General features: G+C 44.6%; 1 protein-coding gene across 1 annotated transcript in view; it reads right to left on the bottom strand.

Moving 5' to 3' along the window:
• The window catches only part of LOC123764687 (uncharacterized), a 58346-nt gene extending 44680 nt beyond the window's left edge, over positions 1–13666 (bottom strand). Inside the window, exon 1 of the mRNA XM_069302483.1 lies at positions 13452–13666. The gene's annotated coding sequence lies outside the window, so the exon portion shown is untranslated. The remainder of the gene's footprint in view (positions 1–13451) is intronic.
• Positions 13667–13899: the final 233 nt, after the last annotated feature.

Genomic DNA, 13899 nt, shown 5'->3' with positions numbered 1-13899 from the left:
CGGGAATTGAATGTTATATCTGTAAGAGTAGATTTCATTCGGCTTGTACAGGAGTGAGTAACACTACGGCACTGAGAGCTGGCCACTAGCTTTGGGTGTGTAAAAATGACCTGCCAGCTTGGAATATCCTAAAAAACCTTCTAGATAACATGACGCATGAACGGAAAACATCGTTCATTGGAAGCCTACCAGCCATCCAGAAGGAGTGGGAAAGGAACAACAATAATTCTAATATACCAGGGGCGGAGGCTATAGTCAGGGATGAAACTGAGGCTGAAACTCAGGAAGTTGTAAACTCTGACTCAGTAGGCCAGGATGTAGATGACGGTAAACTAGAAAGTGTAACAGACAGCACTGACAGCTCGATAGGTACAGACGCTACGACGGTTCCCGATAGAGCAATTCAGAACAGGACAGACTTATGCAAATTTTATGCAAAGGGCATATGCAGACATAGATATGCTGGTAATAAGAAAGGATTAGAATGCAGTTACCAACATCCCAAAAAATGTTTAAATATGTTTAGGAAAGGCGAGTGTCGATTTGGATCAATATGTAGGTTTTTCCATCCTGACATGTGCCAAACCTCACTGGAGGACAGAAAATGCTATAACCTCAGTTGCCCACACTCTCACGTGAAAGGCACGGAACGCTACATAAAGAGTGGCAAGCAGGATAATGAATTTGGAGGAAACTATAAATTTTTTATACCACACCGAAAGAGAATTCAAAAGGAGGAGCACGGAGAGTGTATGGAACTGGATGCCAGATCCACTTGCATTCCAGAATTACAGATACAATTACACACCGAAAGGGAACTACAACTACGACAGACAACTGCCCTACAACAATCAGTACTGGTCAGAACAAACTCATTATGTCCACGCATAATGGTCTTGCCGAAAAAGTCTCCCAGTCAAACTATCACTAATAGAGTAACCTCATTCATCTTTGCCAACATACAAGGACTGAAAACAAGAACAAACAACAAAGTACAGTTCATAAATGGCCTCCTCACGGAGTCAAATGCAGTATTTGGAGCTTTCACAGAAACCCATGCAGGGGAATTCTTAGACAGTGAGATCTGGATTCCTGGATATAACCTATACAGGTGTGATAGGAAAATTAGGTCACATGGAGGAGTGGGTCTGTATATTAGGGAAGACCTTGTATGCTCGAAGCTCCTTAACGTTTCAAATGAGGTGGTAGAGGTACTGGGATTAAAAATAGAGAAAATAAATTTAGTGATTATTCTAATATACAAACCGCCAGATGCAACGGCTGAGGAATTCACAGAACAGATAAACAAAATAGAGAATAGCCTTGATAATTTGAAGAACCCGATACCTGATATTACCTTCCTAAGTGACTTCAACTTGCCTAGTCTCAGGTGCAGAATAGCAAACAATAATATTATACCAGGAAATCTATCGGGACCTAACCAACCGTAGATTAGAGAACTACTTAGATTCTGTGACAAATTTTCACTCAATCAGCAGATATCGGAGCCAACGAGAAATGAAAATATTCTAGATCTAGTCTTTACGAACAATGAAGACATTATCAGAGACATTACGATATCAGATACCACATACTCAGATCACAAGCTCATTGAAGTGCAAACGACCATCAATACACAGAATAGACCTAAAACGTTGATAAAGCGAGAGGGGCTATTCAGTAAATTCAATTTTAATAATAAAAGGATAGACTGGGAGATAATAAACAGGGAACTTACAAACATTCCATGGGAAACTGTTCTAAGTAATACAAGTCCTACAGAAGGAATGGAAAAACTGACTTCGGAAGCGTATTAAGTCTGTCTGAAACATGTTCCTTTGAGGTAAGCCAGAAAGAGATCCAACGTAGAAAGAGAACGCAGACGACACTATAAACGCAGAAAAAAATAACGGAACTGCTTATGCAGACATTAATTTCCCGTCAAAGAAGGAATAATTTAAATAGGGAGATTGAAGAAATCGAGCGGAAATTGAAACACTCATATGAAACTGAAGAAAGGCAGTTAGAGCAGAAAGCAATTCAGGAAATAAAGAAAAATCCAAAATATTTCTTCACATATAAGAAATCAAAAGCAAAAACCACTGCCAGTATTGGACCTATTCGTACAAGTGAAGGTTCATACACGGAGGATGACAAAGAAATTAGTGAAATCCTAAAAAAGCAGTATGAGGACATGTTTAGCACTCCAATAAACAACATGAAAGTGGAAGATCCAGACAATTTCTTTATGCGGGATATTCAAACCCCTGTAAATATAACTGATATCAACACGAGCGCACTAAATTTTGAAAGAGAAATTGAAAACATGCCCATGCACTCGGCCCCAGGTCCAGACTCATGGAATTCAATATTTATAAAGAAATGCAAAGTGCCAGTAGCACAGGCACTCAGTATAGTGTGGAGGAAGAGCGTGGACACGGGGGAGATACCAGATGCACTTAAAGTAGCAGACATAGCCCCTCTACACAAAGGAGGGAGCAAAGCATTGGCAAAGAAGACATTGAAAAACTTCAAGCTGATATTAATAAAGTTTTCGACTGGGCATCGGAAAACAACATGATGTTTAACAGCGATAAATTCCAGGTACAATTTACGGTAAAAATGAGGACCTTAAACATAATATAGAGTACAAAACACAATCAAATGTACCCATAGTAGGAAAACAGCATGTAAAGGATTTGGGAATAATAATGTCTGACGACCTAACGTTTAAGGAGCATAACCAAGCAAATATTGTGACAGCCAGAAAAATGATAGGATGGATTACGAGAACTTTCAAATCCAGGGATCCCATCACAATGGTTGTACTCTTCAAGTCACTTGTGTTGTCCCGTCTTGAGTACTGCTCAGTACTCGCTTCCCCCTTCAGAGCAGGAGAGATTGCTGAAATAGAGGGAATACAGAGAACATATTCGGCACGCATAGACGCGATAAAGCACCTAAATTATTGGGATCGTCTCAAAGCCCTCCAAATGTACTCACTAGAAAGAAGACGAGAGAGATATCAAATAATATACACCTGGAAGATACTGGAGGGCCAAGTACCAAATCTACACAGTAAAATAACAACGTACTGGAGTGAACGATATGGAAGAAAATGCAGAATAGAACCAGTGAAAAGCAGAGGTGCCATAGGCACAATCAGAGAGCACTGTATAAACATCAGAGGTCCCCGGTTGTTCAACGTCCTACCAGCGAGCATAAGAAATATTGCCGGAACAACCGTAGACATTTTCAAGAGGAAACTAGATTTATTCCTCCAAGGAGTGCCGGACCAACCGGGCTGTGGTGGGTATGTGGCCCTGCGGGCCGCTCCAAGCAACAGCCTAGTGGACCAAACTCTCACAAGTCAAGCCTGGCCTCGGGGCGGGCTTGGGGAGTAGAAGAACTCCCAGAACCCCATCAACCAGGCCTAAACACTGTGAGCGACGCTACACTACCCCTGGCCTAAACACTGTGGGTGAAGCTACACTTCTCCTGGCCTACACACTGTGGGGAACGCTACACTATCCCTGGCCTACATACTGTGGAGGACGATTCACTGCCTCTGGCCTACACACTGTGGGAGACGCTACACTACCCCTGGCCTACACACAATGTGGGACGCTTCAGTACCCCTGGCCTACACACTGTGGAGGACGCTACACAACCCCTGGCCTACACACTGTGGGGGACGCTACACTACCCCTGGCCTACACACTGTAGAGGACACTACACTTCACCTGGCCTACGCACCATTGAGGACGCTACACTACTCCTGGCCTACACACTGTGGGGGACGTTACACTACCCCTGGCCTACACACTGTGGGGGACGCTACACTACTCCAGGCCTACACACTGTAGAGGACGAAACACTTCCCCTAGCCTACACATTGTGGGGGACGCTTCCTATGACCATCAGTATTTCAGACATTTTATGTAATCTGATCGGCGGTGGAGGAAGAAGGCGAGAGTCGTAAACAGACGCCCATCAGACATCTTCCCTACGCGGGCCGCAATTGGTGGATCCAAGACAAAAAACGATCGCATCTGTCAGGTTCGCCTTGGCAATATTTTCTAGATTTTATATGTCTCCCATTGACGGTCGCGGGAGTTTAATCTCGTCTGTTCTGTTACGCAAATTAGTTATGATAATGTTAAATTGTATGACGCATAATTAGATAATATTCATGTGATCAGCGTCTTCAGAGGACGGCAGGTAATTTCGTACACGGAAAACTTTTGGTTTACAGAGAATTACTGGGAAAATTACTTCCGGATCACAGGATTAATCGACAAAACTTCCGGATCACAGAATTAATCGACAAAGCTTCCGGATCACAGGATTAATCGACAAAGCTTCCGGATAACAGGATTAATCGACACAGGCGCATGAGGACTCGGAGCCTCACGAGTGTTCGATACACTACACTTATAATTTTCCTACGGGCTTAGAATATCCTCTGATAATTACACAGCCTTGATTCACCACACTGTTGGTTCTAGCAAGCCAGGTTGGGGTCATACGAGTAGATGAGAATAGGAAAGGCGTACGGGGAAGTTTTTGTCCAGGAATCAGGAAAAAACAAAAGGAAACCAACTTTACGATGGTGTTGTGTTTCTGAAGTAACACAAGTTTTGATTGGAGTTGGGAGGTGTGAGGCTCGTATGTCTCTCTCCCTCCCTCCCCCCCTCCCCCTCCCCCTCCCCCTCTCCCTCTCTCTCACCGACTTTAACACTTTTTTAGCTGGAGTGAATAATGAATAGTGGTGCATACATGTTAATGTTGCTCCACTCACTCACTCCGTCACTCACTCCCTCACTGTCTCCCTCACTGTCTCTAACAAACAACTGAAACCCAGTTAGATTTCCCTGACTGAGCAAGTCTACGTAGTCTTGCTCAACCTAGTGAGCAGCTCCTGACAACTCTCTTTTTTTTACATGCGTACATGCGAATAAATACAATAAAACAAGAACAAACAACACACAAATACAAAAGCACAAAACAAAGAAATACACTAAATACCGGCCTGAAGGGCCGACAACAAGAACCAAACACAATGCAAGATAGTAGAAAAAGAACAGTGCAAGACGTGTCGCTGAAGTTTAAGCGAACAGGCAAGCATGCGTAAGGCAAACAGATTACAATAATCACAAAGGCACAAAGGTATAAAGGACAAAGGCACAAAGGTATAAAGGACAAAGGCACAAAGTTATAAAGGACAAAGGCACAAAGTTATAAAGGACAAAGGTAGAAGGACACGGCAGCAGCCAAAGAGTCGTCCACATCCACAGCCACCGAATCCTCCTCCACAGGGAGCGGCGGGAAATCCTCCTCACGGAAGAGGTTGACGGGCGCGACGGCAGGTTCAGAGCTCCCAGCAGCCTGATGGTCCAAGAGGCTACAACGGTAACACTTACAGGGTTGACGAGCATAAAACACCCGAACAGAACACCCCAGAAGCTTCACTTGAGATGAAATGTCCGCCCGCAGCCTCATTCCTAGGGTGCGAATATTTGACCGCACACCCTTAAGCGGACCCGAGGAGAGCAGGTGCAACCACACACTGACGACCGCCCTAAACTGGCAGAAATAACGCCTCAGCAGCCCCTCTGGAAACTCCAGGGGCACCCCATGCACGCTTACATACGTGACGGCGGCACCACTGCGATCAGAGACAGTCACAGTGCCTGCACCTTCGAGCCGGGGCAAGGTCCGCCCCTCGTAACGACGTAAAAACGCCCTATACACCTCCTCCGTCGTTAGTTTAACAATCACCCTACGGGCAGTCACCAGCTCAACGCCATAAACATCCCCCACAGGGACCCACAGCATGTCACACAGTACCAATCCCACCTCAGAATATCCCGCTCGAGCAGAAAACTCGAGGCCTATAGACTGGGCACGCACAACAGGGGGGAGGGGGGGGGGCCATGGCGCCGACACGCCAAACTGCACCCGCCCCCTGGCAACTCCAGGTAGCAACTGGCAGGTCAGGCGAGCACATTCGATCCCCCTGGTGGCCAACGAGGCAATTCCACTCCTGACAACTGGTGCAACTGTTCACCAAAACAGACACTGGAGGTTAGGCAATTGTTGTGGTCAGCATCTTGGCGGTCAGTGGTTAGCCAAGGGAGTGGTCTTGATGGGCTTAACGGGCTTCCTTTCCTCATAATGGGAAATAAGCTCAGACAAATCACCATAATGCTCTTGAACATAAAACAACGCACCTCTAAATCCATCATTCCTCATTCCAAACCTTCAAGTCAAATTTTCCTCTTGCTTTGCTCTGGAGCGTCTGACAGGGAAGAACGAGTGCCAATACAAGCCATAACAAACCCTATAATGCCCATCCATAGAGGTTGTTTTCACCCACAGGGGTCATAAATCTATGGAACCGCCTACCCGCTGATGCCGTATATACTCAACGATGTCTGACAGCAGCGTCACGCTGCTTAAGACAAGTATTACACCGCTACAGCTCTCCTCGTATGAGATCACTCTCCAGCACAGCTGGATTTGTCATCCTTGAAAACGCTGCCGAGAATATCAAGAAAAATTATTTACCGGCGTCGGACGCCGCCAATGGGGATGAAAATGCTAAATGAAGGTTCCAGGAGCCCCACAGCACCCTCCCCTGCTGGGTGTGAGAGACTGAGAGAGAGAGAGTCTGTTGCACACGCGACGACACTTAAACCCAACTGCACTAACTGTGAAAAACAAAAGGGGTTCATCCCTTGCCCCCCCAAAAAAAATAAACAACTTTCAGACAATTTTACGACAGCCATCATTCTTGGAGGCACCAGCAGACGAGAACAACTACTTATGAAGCGCCACAGATGGCTTCTTCCTAGCTCACAACTGTGGATCCCGGGGTTCGATTCCCGGACGGTACAGAAATAGTTGGGGCCACGCTTCCTTTCACCAAATGTGTGTTCGCCCAACAACAAACAGCCACCTGAATGATAGGCAAGTGTTGCGGGGTTTTATTGAACACCACACCACTTCAGGCCAACATGTTATCTTGAGGTTATCTTGAGATGATTTCGGGGCTTTTTAGTGTCCCCGCGGCCCGGTCCTCGACCAGGCCTCCACCCCCAGGAAGCAGCCCGTGACAGCTGACTAACACCCAGATACCTATTTTACTGCTAGGTAACAGGGGCATAGGGTGAAAGAAACTCTGCCCATTGTTTCTCGCCGGCGCCTGGGATCGAACCCAGGACCACAGGATCACAAGTCCAGCGTGCTGTCCGCTCGACCGACCGGCTGTTGCTAAGGGTTGTGCACGAACTCTGACACAACTGCTTAGTATTAACTATGAGAGTTTATGAGACTTGTGCCTCACGCAGGAGACTCACGCAAAGGACTTCCCGTGGATGTACTATACATGGATTTTGCTGAAGCCTTTGATAAATTACCACACGAGACTGACAAAAAAATTACAGGCACATGGAATAAATGGTATAATAACAGAATGGCTAAAACAATGGTTAAAACAAAGAGTAGTGGTAAATGAGAATGAATCTGACTGGAGAAGTGTGGTAAATGGGGTACCACAGTGGTCCATTTTGGGGCCAACCCCTTTTTGTCATATTCATCAGTGACATAGAGGAGAATATTGAAAACCAGATCATCAGATTTGCAGATGACTCAAAGATTTATGGTAAAGTGGGAAATGATAATGATGTTGAAGCCTTACAAAGCTTTACAACATGAATTACGCAAATAATAAAAAGATTGGCAAATGCTTTTTTAATAAAACAAAAATGCAAGACCTTGTATGTGGGACATAACAACTCATGTAACAACATTACCTTACAGCAGATTGACGAAGAAAAGGATCTTAGAGTTTAAGTCGGCCAATCACTGAAAGTTGCACAACAGGTTGGAACAGCAGTCAAAAAAGGCTAACAAAGCACTTAAGGTAGGACAAGTATTACACCGAATACACACCTGTAGTCAAGCGTACCTTTGACTTCAAGAAAAAAAATAGGTAGTGATTCAGTTGTATAAAACTCTGATGTTGCCCCATTTGGAGTGCTGCACGCAAGCACGGAGACCACATCTACAGACGGAGACAACTGCTCCAGAGAAAGTGCAACACCGGGCAACAAAAATCATTCCAGAACCAAGTCAACTCACGTACCAGGAACGGTTGAGGCCCACAGGGCTAACAAACAACGCCTCAAGTCAGGCATGACAGGGCAGATCTCATCGAAACTTTTAAAACGCGGAATAATTTGAAGGATGTTGATCAAGCCAATTTCTTCAAGAAGTCAGACGAGACATAAACAAGGAGCAACGGCTTTAAGCTCAACAAGCCACAATGTAGACCTGACAACAGAAGATGCTTGTCATCTCCCACATGGTTACAACCCAACCACCGGAGCCGTAAATACCAAAACTGTTAAATTTTAAAATCCAGCAGGAAAAAAATAATCAGGGCAAATGGGGGGAGGACCTATGACAGGCCGCCGGCTTCCTGTCCTCGTCAAGACCACTAGAGTGTTAGTGGTCCGCAGGTAAATTCCTGGTAAATTTAACATCACCAGATCACTAAGGTCACCAAGTGAACCAGTTTTTTAACTAGATTGCATCAGAAGAGCACCAGGATCACGTAAGGCATCAGTTATTGTACTGGATAACATCACGAGACCACTAATGACAGCTAGCGGACCAGTTGTACTACTAGATAACGCTTGAGTGAGACACCTGTAACCTGCACGCTTGAGTGAGACACACCTGTAACCTGCACGCTTGAGTGAGACACACCTGTAACCTGCACGCTTGAGTGAGAGACACCTGTAACCTGCACCCTTGAGTGAGACACACCTGTAACCTGCACGCTTGAGTGAGACACACCTGTAACCTGCACGCTTGAGTGAGACACACCTGTAACCTGCACGCTTGAGTGAGACACACCTGTAACCTGCACCATTGAGTGAGACACACCTGTAACCTGCACCCTTGAGTGAGACACACCTGTAATCTGCACCCTTGAGTGAGACACACCTGTAACCTGTACCCTTGAGTGAGACTCACCTGTAACCTGTACCCTTGAGTGAGACTCACCTGTAACCTGTACCCTTGAGTGAGACACACCTGTAACCTGCACGCTTGAGTGAGACACACCTGTAACCTGCACCCTTGAGTGAGACACACCTGTAACCTGCACGCATAAATGAGAGACACCTGTAACCTGCACGCATGAATGAGACACACCTGTAACCTGCACGCATGAATGAGACACACCTGTAACCTGCACGCTTGAATGAGACACACCTGTAACCTGCACGCTTGAGTGAGAGACACCTGTAACCTGCACGCTTGAGCGAGACACACCTGCAACCTGCGCGCTTGAGTGAGACACACCTGTAACCTGCACCATTGAGTGAGACACACCTGTAACCTGCACCCTTGAGTGAGACACACCTGTAACCTGCACCCTTGAGTGAGACACACCTGTAACCTGTACCCTTGAGTGAGACTCACCTGTAACCTGTACCCTTGAGTGAGACTCACCTGTAACCTGTACCCTTGAGTGAGACACACCTGTAACCTGCACGCTTGAGTGAGACACACCTGTAACCTGCACCCTTGAGTGAGACACACCTGTAACCTGCACGCATAAATGAGAGACACCTGTAACCTGCACGCATGAATGAGACACACCTGTAACCTGCACGCATGAATGAGACACACCTGTAACCTGCACGCTTGAATGAGACACACCTGTAACCTGCACGCTTGAGTGAGAGACACCTGTAACCTGCACGCTTGAGCGAGACACACCTGCAACCTGCGCGCTTGAGTGAGACACACCTGTAACCTGCACCATTGAGTGAGACACACCTGTAACCTGCACCCTTGAGTGAGACACACCTGTAACCTGCACCCTTGAGTGAGACACACCTGTAACCTGTACCCTTGAGTGAGACTCACCTGTAACCTGTACCCTTGAGTGAGACTCACCTGTAACCTGTACCCTTGAGTGAGACACACCTGTAACCTGCACGCTTGAGTGAGACACACCTGTAACCTGCACCCTTGAGTGAGACACACCTGTAACCTGCACCCTTGAGTGAGACACACCTGTAACCTGCACCCTTGAGTGAGACACACCTGTAACCTGCACCCTTGAGTGAGACACACCTGTAACCTGTACCCTTGAGTGAGACTCACCTGTAACCTGCACCCTTGAGTGAGACACACCTGTACAATATACTAAGACAACACCATACATTGACCTTGTATGGTGTATTGACGCTACGCCCCGAAGTCATCTTAAGATAACCTCAAGATAAGAAGATACAAGGACAATATATCAAGATTACACCATACAAGAACAATACACTAAGACAACATCATACAAGGACAATACACCAATACAGCACCATACAAGGGACAATTTGAAAATTATTAGTTTACAGTCAATATCTAGGTGTTAGTGAAATAGGTAATTATAGAAAGGTGCGCCAACCTAGGAGTGGTTATTTACACACACCTGTTTACGAAACCTCTACATCTTTCCTTAATCATAGCGGCGTTGTTTAGATGACTAAGCTTGACGAGGATGGGAACGTCACATGTGGGGGAACCGACCTGTGAGATTTATATTTTCTCAATTTAAATGAATTTATATATGTTTATATTTACGTTAATTTACATATTTCGATAGCAATTTGTATGAGGTTTAACGGACTGTATTTCTGCAATATTCTCACAAATCGACTCCTTGCACATTATGAGGGGAGTTTATATTAAATTTATATATATGCAGCCAATCAAAATACAGTTGTAAACTACTGATATTAGTAATGAAATTGAGAGGTCTTATCTTACTGTATGGTAGGCCTGGTCCGCCAGGTATAAACAAGGATAATGTCACCAAATAATCCTTGTGGTTGAGGCTACCATCACCACCCAGGTACTGGTGTTAGAAGATTAATTCTTGCTTCCTCTTCAATTGTTTCTGTCAAAGGGCACTTGCTGTAAAGCCGGAATCCTATATATATGGTAGCTATGTGAGAGGAAATATTGGTATATTATTTATAAGATAAGGACCAATGAGTAATTACCTGGGTTGAGTCGCTTCGTGCATGCTAACCGGTTCGCCCTATATCTACCTAACATTAACTGGCCAGAAAGGATTAGATAATAAACGGGTTTCGGTGATACACTTCCCTTATAGTTGACTTAGTTGCGTGTCGATAACAGAAGCACTTTAATCCTGTGACACAGCTGTCCAAAGGAGAATTATAGGAGCTAAATTTACGCCAGTGACTCTGGTCAAGCAACAATGGCTTACCTCTTACCACTGACGCCCTGGCTCTCTTTGTCCAGATGTCAGTAATTGGTAGACAGGTCACATTTACTCTATTTTGGTACTGATAATTAAGTTAATTCAAATAAGATGTTTTTATGATGTTAAAAGTTCAAAGACTGCGGTATTAAGAACAATTCCCAGCAGAATAGCTGGCGAATTTAATAACGACGTGGCAATGATATCCCGTCTTCTATTGACGGAACATTCCACTTCAGGCAACATTTTCTGTGTTAATTTGTGTATACAACCCAGCAGCAATATTACCTGCTTATTGTATTTAATATTAGTAAATGGTGTCAGGTTTTCCAACATCACAAGCCGTGGTTGTAATTGTTATCAACAACCTCGTAGTGGTTCGGGGCTCATAAAGTGTATAAGTATTAACAAAGACGACATGATCCAGGAATGATGTACTGGTTTCGCCAATAACCAATTGACGGATAACCAATTGTCAAGGTCTTTGTTCCATTCAGTGTTTAAAAAGAGTTCATCGTGTATGTTCAATCCTCCCTCTAGCCAGAGAGGTGGGAGGGTGGAGGCGGCCACAGGGAGAGACTATACTAAATAGCACACAATTTGCTATTCTAAATAGCTATCCATCAAACCTGTTCTCTTACAAATTACGTCTGAATTTGGCCGTTTGCCAGTACGGCCGAAAATGGACGTAATTTGAAAATGAACAACAATTGAAAGTAAATTTTGCATTTTTTTCCTACAACAGCAAGTTAAGGGTCCTCTGGTAGGTTAGAAGGGCAGAAAGTTCTCCTAAGGTTTCAAAACGTCATGAAAACCGTTAATGGAAAGTTTCCTCTCCTAACCTAACCGAGTAAGCCGAAGGACTCAAAACAGAAAACGGGACAGTACGTCACTTTCGTGAGCCGATTTCATTTCAAATTACGTCCATTTTTGGCCATAGCGCGCGTACGAGCGAAAAGGGATGTAATTTTAAAAAGGACTGGTTGATCCATCTACCCCTGTAGCGGTTGCAGATTGCGTTGCAAATAACAGGGTAGAAATTCCTGAGGGGAATTAGGTTTTTGTTTCTTTGGTGAAGAAGTTCTGTGGTACAGTGTTCATTACATAGGGCTACCGCGGTTGATGTACAGCCGTTGATTGGTCAACCGCGTGCGTGCCTTATTTGGAGAACACGAGGGAAAGAAAGGGTTAATGACCCCCCTATGCTGGTTCGATTTCAATAAAATTGCCAAATAATTCCTTTTTATTATTAAGATACAGTCTGAAGACAACGTACCTTCCTAAGGTTTCCTAACGTCAAGAAACTGTCGTGCTAAAGTGCCTTTATACTAACCTACCAGAGGACCCAAAACAGAAAACGGGGCAATATGTCAATTTCGCGAGCCGCTTCCATTTTCTAGTACGACGATTTTTAGCCGTGTGTAGAGTATTCGTCAAAATACGACGTTCTATTTGGGCAGGTTGCTGAAAATACAGCAGTCTTATGTATATCTATACAGCAAACCCTGGCAATCAAGAGAATGTATATCCACGTCGGTAACCAGTTTGGTGTAGTGTGGGGCTTAAGGCCCCTGGAGGGTTATTAAAGCCAGCTCAAACGCTTCCTGACCATCCATCAAATACAACTCAGTCTTGAACATAGTTCAAGTCCTTAATAAACTCTCTGAGAATGTACACCGAGAAGCTGAGTATATGTATGTATGCTTCACAACCCGTTAACTCAACCATAACAACCAGCCCGTCCTCCAAACAAAGATCCAAAAGTGATTCCATGTACCCGCCAAACCCCCTGTTTATGAATGAAAAGCGGTTTACACACGACTCACAACTGCTGACGTTCGAACATATCCAGAACAAGTGTTTCACTGACGAATTTTGTTCGAATCACAACGCTATAAATGCTTCACCCACGTACTACAAATACAAATAATCGCCAACAACAGAACCTAAACACCTAACCTAACCTATGCCTATATATGCACAATATGCTAATATATTATAATATTAATTTATACTTGAGAAAATTCCCGTTTTGAATGAAGAGCATATTAAAATTTATGAATGCGTCTGTGGGGTCGACCGCTGGATGTAATGGACTTGAGTCGAGGACGGGTTGATAACAACACCCAGGGAGGAGGCTACTCACCATCTTGTAGGGTAGGCCAGCTGTTTACTCCTGGCAGACGCGAGGCCATGAAGATAATCAGGTCACTGTGCCTTCCCAGGGATCCCGTCACACACAACAGCTCATTACTGGGATTTGTCAACCATTTCCCGACTACACTATGACCAGGATTACGAGGAAATATCACGTGTTGGCAGGAGATTCCATTGTTTTGATCACCTCCTGTACTGTCTTCCTCGACTGTGGCGAACTGAACGCTGAAGACGTCTTCAATGCCGTCAAGAACGCAAATAATTAATTCAACCACAAACAAATCCAGTTTCCGAACTGCGCTTTGATGTCTCAAATACCATTCGAAACTTGAAGGTTTTCTTCAATTGCTAAGAACTGTTCATTCTAAGGAAATATAATTTTGCCAGCAATATATAATCATGTCTGCATGTATTACTATATTTTTCATAAATATTAG

This window comes from Procambarus clarkii, chromosome 48, assembly GCF_040958095.1.
Source record: "Procambarus clarkii isolate CNS0578487 chromosome 48, FALCON_Pclarkii_2.0, whole genome shotgun sequence".
NCBI lineage: Eukaryota > Metazoa > Arthropoda > Malacostraca > Decapoda > Cambaridae > Procambarus > Procambarus clarkii.
Note: the sequence above shows the minus strand (reverse complement) of the source record. Positions and strands in the feature narration are given on the sequence as shown.